We start from the raw sequence: 9,062 nt of genomic DNA, 5'->3' as shown, positions 1-9,062 counted from the left end.
TTTTTTTTTTTTTTTCAGTGGAGGGGTTGTTTCTTGACTTGAACCTGCAATCACTAGATTACTAGAAACATCTTTGAATACCCTGAATGGTATTGAAATTGATGCCAACTAAGGTGATAGAAAAAGATGATCAATCCGAACTTAGAAGATTACCTCTACGTAAAGAAGAGATTGTTCTCAATTTGAACCAATGATCACTAGGTCGTAAAAAATATCTTTGAATGTGCAAAATGGCATTCAAATTAATGAACACTATAATGATAGAAAGAGACGAATGCCAACAATCCAAACTTAGAAGGAATGACTTTAAAAGTTCAGTTTTGTAAGAAACTACCACTTCCCATATGTCCCAATTTAGTTGGGTTTTTGAATATTATTTGTGAACGCCAATCATCTTGCCTGTCATGAAGATTTGATGGGTTCATTTTATACTTTTCTGCCAATCGCCTTCAGAGATTTTGATGTAAAAAGTATGGAATATTGACTAACGTGAATGGGTTTTTAACTGAAATAATTAAAAAAATGAAAAAAGTGAATGAATGGTTCGTAATAGAGTTACGTTTCATCACGTTTTTTCTCATTGACTTATCTTCCAAGGAAATGGAACAAGAAAGGTAGCGGATTCTTACTTCTTATATGTAGCCTCTTATTTGGACCAGAGAAGGTGGCTACAAGAATGACTTGATTAATTCATATCCAAAACTAAGTTGATAAAATTAATAGTCATCATCATGTGCTTAAACCAGCCGGCCGGCTCATTAATTGGTTTTATATACCATGAAAGTGATCTAAATCCAATTTATTTTATAAATGTTATTTTTTCCTCCTTGGTTTATATAAAGTAGCGTACTAGTAGGTGCAATGGGTAGATTTTGCACTTTCAGGAATCACTCGTCTCTTCACCTCTTGGTTTTTTCTCATTTATGTTTCTTGGGAGGAGTTTTGGGGGCGTGTTGACTGGCGAGACTACCAGATGAAAAATGGATGAAAAAGCTTTTTTTTTTTTTTTTTTTTTTTTCTTTTTTTTCTTTAAAATCACAATACAGATAAGAGTCTTGGATCTATAAGGTGTCCTCCTGAAAAGGGAGAGAAAATTACTCAAATGGATTATGGATGAGGCTTTCTAGTTGATACGGCCAAATTGATTGCCCAATAGGGTAAGAACACGTGGTATCTAAGGAGAAGACAAGTGTCGCTCACCTGTTAGAGTCTGCAAGGAGTCTGACCGCGTCAACCACGTAGAGAGAATATTTCCCACGAAGGGGATAAGACGTATCCGAGTAGGACTCGAAGAGGAAAGGAGGCAGACCCGAGGAGGACTCCTCCAAGGAAAAAAGAAACCCTAAACCCTAAGGACTATAAGAGAGGGCTCGAGCAGAGGAAGAAAGGTATGCAGAAAAACCCTCACCATTACCCTTGTGAAAAGCTGTGCGGTCGATCTCTAACTTGGGCGTCGGAGGACTAACCCCGGATAAACATCCAGGCCTCTGCCTTCTTTATTTGTGTAGGATCAGCTCATACGGATTTTCGGCAGCAACAGATTGGCGCCGTCTGTGGGAAACGACAGTAATGGTGGGGAGAACCTACAATCGTAAGAAGACGAGAGCAGCATCGAACATGAACATGGGGGAAGAGGAACCATCAGGAGGGCTCCCTCCCTCGACAGAAATTGGACGAGAAAGGAAAAACGATGATCGGGAAGGTTCCGCGAGGTACCAGCATTCGGCCGGATATTCGGTGCGGGGAGATAGTAATCCTCCGCCCCCTCCTGGAGCGCAGGAATATGTGACAAGGGAGCAGTTCGAAGCCCTCCAGGAAAAATATGACCGAATGGCCGAGGCATTGAAGGAGGTCTCCAAAGCTGTCTCTCAGAAGACTGACGGAGCACCGCGAGGCCCCCATATCCAGCCCAAGAGAGCTCAAGACGAGGACTGGAGCAGTATAGGATCAATAAGGTCTTGTCATAATTTTCAAAATCAAGCAATGAGGGAAAGTCCCACACCCAGGGGAAGGACGCGACGTGCCGTCGGAGACCGACATGGGGAGCCACGCTAAGGAGACGAACAGAGACACGAGGACTCAGGGTTAAAGCAGATGATCCTGGACCTGAAAGATGAGATCAAGAAGGTGGCAGAAAATCAGACGGGAGCTCGCGAGCCAGACCTCACTAATGACACGGCTCTAGCTGATGAGGTCATGAGGGACCCGCTCCCGATCGGCTTTCGCCTGCCAAAGTATGACACCTACGACGGGTCTGGGGACCCTGTCGATCATTTGGAAGGCTTCAAGGTCGCTATGCAGTTCCATCGAGTCTAAAAAAACATCATGTGTCGTGCCCTGCCATTGACGTTCAGAGGAGCGGCAAGGCTATGGTACAACCGTCTGCCGACAAAGTCAATCTACAGCTTCAGCGATCTAAGTTACTTCTTCGTGAAGGGATTCTCCAGTAGCCAACCCCTTTAGAAGACCACGTTGAACTTGACCAACATCAAGCAACATAAAGGAGAATCACTGCAGAACTACATGAAGCGCTTCCAACAAGAGAAGATCATGATCAGAGGTCTGGACCCGAAAGAAGAGTTCACAGCCCTGCTGGGAGGCATCAAGGATAAGGAGCTGAAAAAGTCTTTGGTGAAGCATACACCGAGGAACCTGGCCGAGTTGAGAGCTCGGTGCGATAAGTACATCCAGATGGAAGAAACCCTTCAAGCTGATGAAGAAGCCAAAAGGAAGACGGGAAGGAAAAAGATCTCAAGGGACGACGACAAACCCTCCGAAGAAGGCAAAATACGAAAGTCTAAGCGCGGTCGGGCACCCAGTCCACCAAGGAAGTTCAAGAAATACGCGCCATTGAACCGGAGACGAACGGATCAATTGATACAAATAAAGGACTCCCTAGATGCCAGAGCCATGAAGTGGCCAGGGAAGATGGGACGGCACCCTGAGAGATGCAATATGGACAGATATTGCCACTTCCACAGGGACCACGGCCACGACACCGAAGATTGTTGGCACCTCAAGGGAAAAATAGAAGGAATTATCTGAAGAGGATATCTAGGCCGATTTGTGGACTGCGAAAAGGAGGATGCCCAAGACGGTAATGACCATAGGGACAACCGTCAGAGAGATGGTAGAGGCCGCTATGAAAGAAGGGGGCCAGCCCGTAGAGGCAATCAGGAACGACAAAGGGACCGAACACCCGAGGAAACTGACCATCGCCTTCGGGATGAGAATAAGTGCCCAACTAGGGTTATAGCGACAATCTGTGGAGGCCTAGCCGCTGGAGAAAGTTCAGTCTCGGCCAGGAAAGCAAAAGCCTATGCGAGAAGTGTACATGTGGCTGAATGGTCGAACAAGAAGGTGAGGACGGGGACGATTATTTCCTTCTTAGACGACGATCTGGAAGGGGTGCACACTCCGCACGACAATGCGCTGGTAGTCACCATGACCATAATGGATTGCAGAGTGAAGAGGATCTTAGTGGATAACGAAAATTCAACTGATATCCTGTTCCTTGAGGCTTTCCAGAAGATGGGCCTGGACGAGGGAAAGTTGAAGAAAGTCGAACACCCATTGCAGGGATTCTCCGGCGTCCCAGTAAAAGTGGAAGGATCGATTGAGTTGCCAGTAAGAGCCGGCACTGGAGATCGCCAAGTAACAGTCATGATCAACTTCTTGGTAGTAGGCATTACCTCGGCATACAACACCATCCTAGGGAGGGTTGGTTTGAACCTACTAAAGGCTGTCGTCTCCACACCCCATCTCAAGATGAAATTCCCAACCAAGAACGGTGTCGGGGAATGTCGAGGTGATCAGGAGGCATCCCGGAGGTGCTACGCCACTACCTTGTGGGGAAGAGAAAAGGCGGGCGAGGCGCTCCTGATAGAAGATCTACACGATGACGTCAGTTATCAACGGGGGGAACCAGTTGAGGATTTGGTATAAGTTGAGGCCGAAGAGGGGGATAATGCTCGGTAATTCTAGATCGGGGCTACAATGCCAAGGCACCAATGAGAAAAACTCGTCTCATTCCTCCGAAACAACTCTGACGTCTTCACCTGATCGGCTTCAGACATGCCTAGAATAGATCGAGAGGTAATAGAGCATCATCTGAATGTCAACCCGGAAAAGAATTTGGTGCAATAGAAGAAGAGGACTTTCGCCCCCAAAAGGCAGCAGAAAAAGATGAAGAAGTAGAGAAGTTGTTGAAGGCCCAGTTCATTCACAAGATCCAATACCCGGAGTGGATATCCAACGTGGTGATGGTCCCGAAGGCAAACAGAAAGTGGAGGATCTTCATCGACTTCACTGACCTGAACAAGGCCTGCTCGAAGGATGTATACCCCCTGCCGAAAATAGACTCCTCATTGATGCCACGGCAGGATACAAGGCGTTGAGTTTCATGGATGCGTACTCGGGGTACAATCAGATCAAGATGTCAGAGGTTGATGTCCCGAAAACATCCTTCATGACCGAGAGTCCTCACCTCGGTTCGGGGCTTAGGCCAATGACCGAGGGGACTTGACCGAAGGTCCTCAATTCGGTAGGGAGTGACGACGACCGAAGGATCTGCCCTCGGCTGGATGTTCGGATCAATACCAGAGTTTAAAAGACCCTTCGGCCGAAGCTGAGGGGGAACACAACACTTGGTGAAAACCCCACTTGTTCAAGATCCCTTAAAAGTCCATAGCCCTCAGACTCGGGAAACCTCTCGGATAAGCCGAGGGAGCAGGACCGAGCCTCGTGCTAAAGTAGAGGCATGCAAATCCTTAGGCTGCCAACAATGGGATTCGGCCTTCGTACACCTACCTACGGGCTAAAGATCACCTTACCCGAAAGAACACGAAAAAGCGGAAGTCGAGGCATACGAAGAAAGGGAAATACATTCATTAAAAAGACCAGAAGGTCGAGATTACATAAAGAGACCCGAAGGCTGAGATTACATGAAAAGACCCGAAGGCCGAGAATACATGAAGAGGTTTGAAGGCTCATATCAAAAAAAAAAAGGGGGGAGAGCTCAAAGGCTGACCTAAGACCCAGGGTGGCTTCAAAGGGCGTCCATCGGATTTACGGCCTCATCCTCGACATGGTGGGTCTCCCGATTGGAGCCATCGTGACCAGGAGTCGGAGGCACCTCGCGTTGTGGCTGAACCTCACCTTCCTCACTACAGCCTCCACCATCGGCATCGGCAACCTCGGTGGCTGATGGGGCCGCCTCAATACACTCCTCCTCAAAGATGAGCCCGCTGTCCTTGAAAGAGACCCCTGGGTAACGCTCGAGGACCCAGTCTCGGACCTCGGTAGCACCCATTGTGAACCCAGGGGCGATGGCACGCTTGATCTCTTCCCGAAAGTCCTCAGAGGATCTATACTTCTCGGCCCCTCGGGCCTCGACCTCCTGAACCCTTGCCTTCATCTGCGCCTTCAGTTCCGTAAGCTTCCGATTGCATTCCTAGCGCGTAAGGAGGAGGTCCACTTCCAGATGCTCCACCTTCTCGAGGAGAACCGAACATTCATTCTCCAGGACTGCCTTCTCTCGTTCGGTAGCCTCGAGGTCTTGGCCCATAGCTTCGGCCCGAATCGCCAGCTGATCCATTTGGTTTTGGGCCTACATAAGACACCGATGGTCAGAAGGTTACGATAAAAAAAAAAACTAAGGTTAGAGGACCAAAGCTTACCCCGGCCATGAAGATGCAGGCGCTAGTTATCATGGCCGTTGTCCCTTGTCATTGAGCTTTGGCGGCATCTCGAGGAAGACTGCCCTTCATTACCAGCTCACGAGCAACACGCTCGACTGACAAGGTGTCGTCTTCTTTGACCGACCACTGAGGGATAAATCCAACCTCGACCCTCACATTCCTTACCCTCGGGCTTCTGAAGTCCGCAACGGGGGAGGAGTCTCGGGCTGGCATGTTATGGCCTGGAGCAGCAAGGGCCTGGACTGCCTTGGTGCTTGGTCCCTCGCCCCTAGATCTTTTCTTCAGGGGGTAGCCTCGGAGGAGGAGGGCCCCTTCTTCTCTTTCCTCTTCGGCCTCTGCTGCTGCTGTGCATCTCGTGCCCTGGCCTCCCTTATTTGGGCTTGCCTCTCCGCTGCGGCAGCCCTAGCCTCGGCCCTAGAGATTTGCACTACATGAAGAAACGAAGGGGGTCAGTACAAAATACCAATGCCCGAGGGAAGTAAACTTGGGCTGGCCTAACTCACCCGGGCTAAGCCCGAACCTGAACAGGATGGCGTGCGGACTTAAGGCTGTCGAACTCGACTGGAGGGCAGGTTTCTTGCCGCCTCGCCATTTCCATAACTCCGTGTCTGCCCTGAAAAGGGCAGGGGCAGAGTTCACCGACCTCAGGTCAGGGATATCCCAGACGGTGCAGAAGGGCACCCCCTTAGACGACCTCGCGAAGAAGAATTTCTCCTTCCACCCGTGGATCGATGTCGGGTAACCACTCAGTAGCCGAAGGTCCTTCCGAGGGCAGAAGTAGTACCAGCTCGAAAGCCCCTTATAGGCTTGAAGGAAGAAGCAGTTGATGAAGAGAGGGAGCGAGAGAGGCCTCTGGTGCCTTGAGAAAAGGACGACGAAGTTGAGCATTTGTCGCCATCCGTTTGGCGTTAGCTAGGTCGGACAAATCCTGTAGTGCCGAAACACTCGAAAGAAAAAAGGATGGAGGGGAAGCCAAAGGCCGACCTTAAACCCTCCTTGTGCAAGCACAGCTCTTCGGAGTTCTGATAGCTGGCTCGATCGGATGGTCTGGACAGCCGGAGCTCGAAAGCGTCCGAGATACCGAAGGAGGCCCTAAGTTCCTCCAGTTCTGGCTCATCCATGGTGGAAACAATGTGGAGAGCCTCCACCTCTAAGGGGTCCTGGGTCCTGGGTCTGGGCTCGGGAATCGAGCATCCTCTCCCTAAATCCTGCACCGTTTGAGCCACCCTCGGACCCAGATGGTGAGGCCGTAGACGACGAGTTGCGGGCAGAGGGAAAATCGATGGAGTCTGAGGACATCCCTTGGACTCCGACGCTTATGGCTAGACCTTGTCCTCTCCGAGGACAACGGACTGTAGCCTGACGAACAAGACATTGAACTTACTTTCGAAGTGTTGTTGAACTAAAAGAAAGCCGAGACCGAGGGTAAGCTCTCCGGAAGGAACACCGAGACCGAAGAAAGGCTCTCCGAGGGAAAAAGAAAAGTGCCCCACAAATGGACCCCCACACTATATAAATGGAAGAAAAACGGTACGACTGCCCGAGCATTAATGGCACCGTCACGTCACCAATTACCAACCGTCGAGGTTACGCCCTAACGGACCTGATCGGAGATCCTCATCTCGGTTGGGGGATCAGGACAAGGTCGAGCGGACCTGATTAAAGGTCCTCATCTCGGTTGGGAGCTCAGGTAAGGTTAAGTTGAACTGATTGAACGTCCTCACCACGGTTGGGATTTCAGGCCAAGGCCGAACGGACTTGACCGAAGGTCCTTACCTCGGTTGGGAGTTCAGGCCAAGGCCTAACGGACCAAACCGAAGGTCCTCACCTCGGTTGGGAGTTTAGGCCAAGGCCAAACGGACCTGACCGAAGGTCCTCACCTCGGTCGGGAGTTCAGGCCAAGGCCGAACGGACCTAACCGAAGGTCCTCACCTCGGTTGGGAGTTCAGGCCAAGGCCGAACGGACCTGACCGATGGTCCTCACCTCGATTGGAAGTTCAGGCCAAGGCCGAACAGACCTGACCGAAGGCTCTTACCTCGGTTGGGAGCTCAGACCAAGGTTGAGCGGACCTGATCGAAGGTCCTCACCTCGGTTGGGAGTTCAGGCCAAGGCCGAACGGACCTGACCAAAGGCCCTTACCTTGATTGGGAGCTCAGACCAAGGCCGAGCAGACCTAACTGAAGGTCCTCACCTTGGTCGGGAGCTCAGGCCAAGGCCGAGTAGACCTGACCGAAGGTCCTCACCTCAGTCGGGGGCTCAGGAAAGGCCGAGCCGAACTGACCAAAGGTCCTTACCTCGGTTGGGAGTTCAGGCCAAGGCCGAACGGACTTGACCGAAGGCCCTTACCTCGATTGGGAGTTCAGGCCAAGGCCAAATGGACCTAACCGAAGGTCCTTACCTCGGTTGGGAGTTCAGGCCAAGGCCGAATGGACCTGACCGAAGGTCCTCACCTCGGTTGGGAGTTCAGGCCAAGGCCGAACGGACCTGACCGAAGGCCCTTACCTCGGTTGGGAGCTCAGGCCAAGGCCGAGCAGACCTGACCGAAGGTCCTCACCTAGGTCGGGGGCTCAGGCAAGCCCGAGCCGAATTGACCGAAGGTCCTTACCTCGGTTGGGAGTTTAGGACAAGGGCGAACGGACTTGACCGAAGGCCCTTACCTCAGTTGGGAGTTCAGGCCAAGGCCGAACGGACCTGACCGAAGGTCCTCACCTCGGTTGGGAGTTTAGGCCAAGGCTGAACGGACCTGACCAAAGGCCCTAACCTCGATTGGGAGCTTAGGCCAAGGCTGAGCGGACCTGACCAAAGGTCATCACCTAGGTTGGGAGTTCAGGCCAAGGCCGAACGGACCTGATCGAAGGCCCTTACCTTGGTTGGGGGCTCAGGACAAGGCCGAGCAGACCTGACCGAAGGTCCTCACCTCGGTCGGGGGCTCAGGCAAGGTCGAGCCGAACTAACCGAAGGTCCTTACCTCAGTTGGGAGTTCAGGCCAAGGCCGAACGAACTTAACTGAAGGCCCTTACCTTGATTGGGAGTTCAAGCTAAGGTCGAATGGACCTGACCGAAGGTCCTTACCTCAGTTGGGAGTTCAGGCCAAGGCCGAACGGACCTGACCGAAGGTCCTCACCTCGATTGGGAGTCCAGGCCATAGCCGAACTTACTTAACCGGAGGCCTAACCTCGACTAGGGGCTCAGGCAGAGGCCGAGCGGACCTGACCGAAGGTCCCCACCTCGGTCGGGGGCTCAGGCAAGGCCGAGCCAAGCTGACCGAAGGTCTTCACGTCGACTGATCGAAGGTCTTGGTAGCAAGCAGAACTAAAGCCAAAGCCGAAGGAATAAGGCCGAAGGGACGTAAAAAAAAAAAA

General features: G+C 51.4%; 1 protein-coding gene across 1 annotated transcript in view; it reads left to right on the top strand.

The window, feature by feature from the left end:
- Positions 1 to 9,062, top strand: part of LOC122072697 (probable alpha,alpha-trehalose-phosphate synthase [UDP-forming] 9) — a 12,927-nt gene that overhangs the window by 2,473 nt on the left and 1,392 nt on the right. The window lies entirely within an intron of this gene.

This window comes from Macadamia integrifolia, chromosome 3 (assembly GCF_013358625.1).
Source record: "Macadamia integrifolia cultivar HAES 741 chromosome 3, SCU_Mint_v3, whole genome shotgun sequence".
NCBI lineage: Eukaryota > Viridiplantae > Streptophyta > Magnoliopsida > Proteales > Proteaceae > Macadamia > Macadamia integrifolia.
This window is presented reverse-complemented; position numbering and strand designations above follow the sequence as displayed.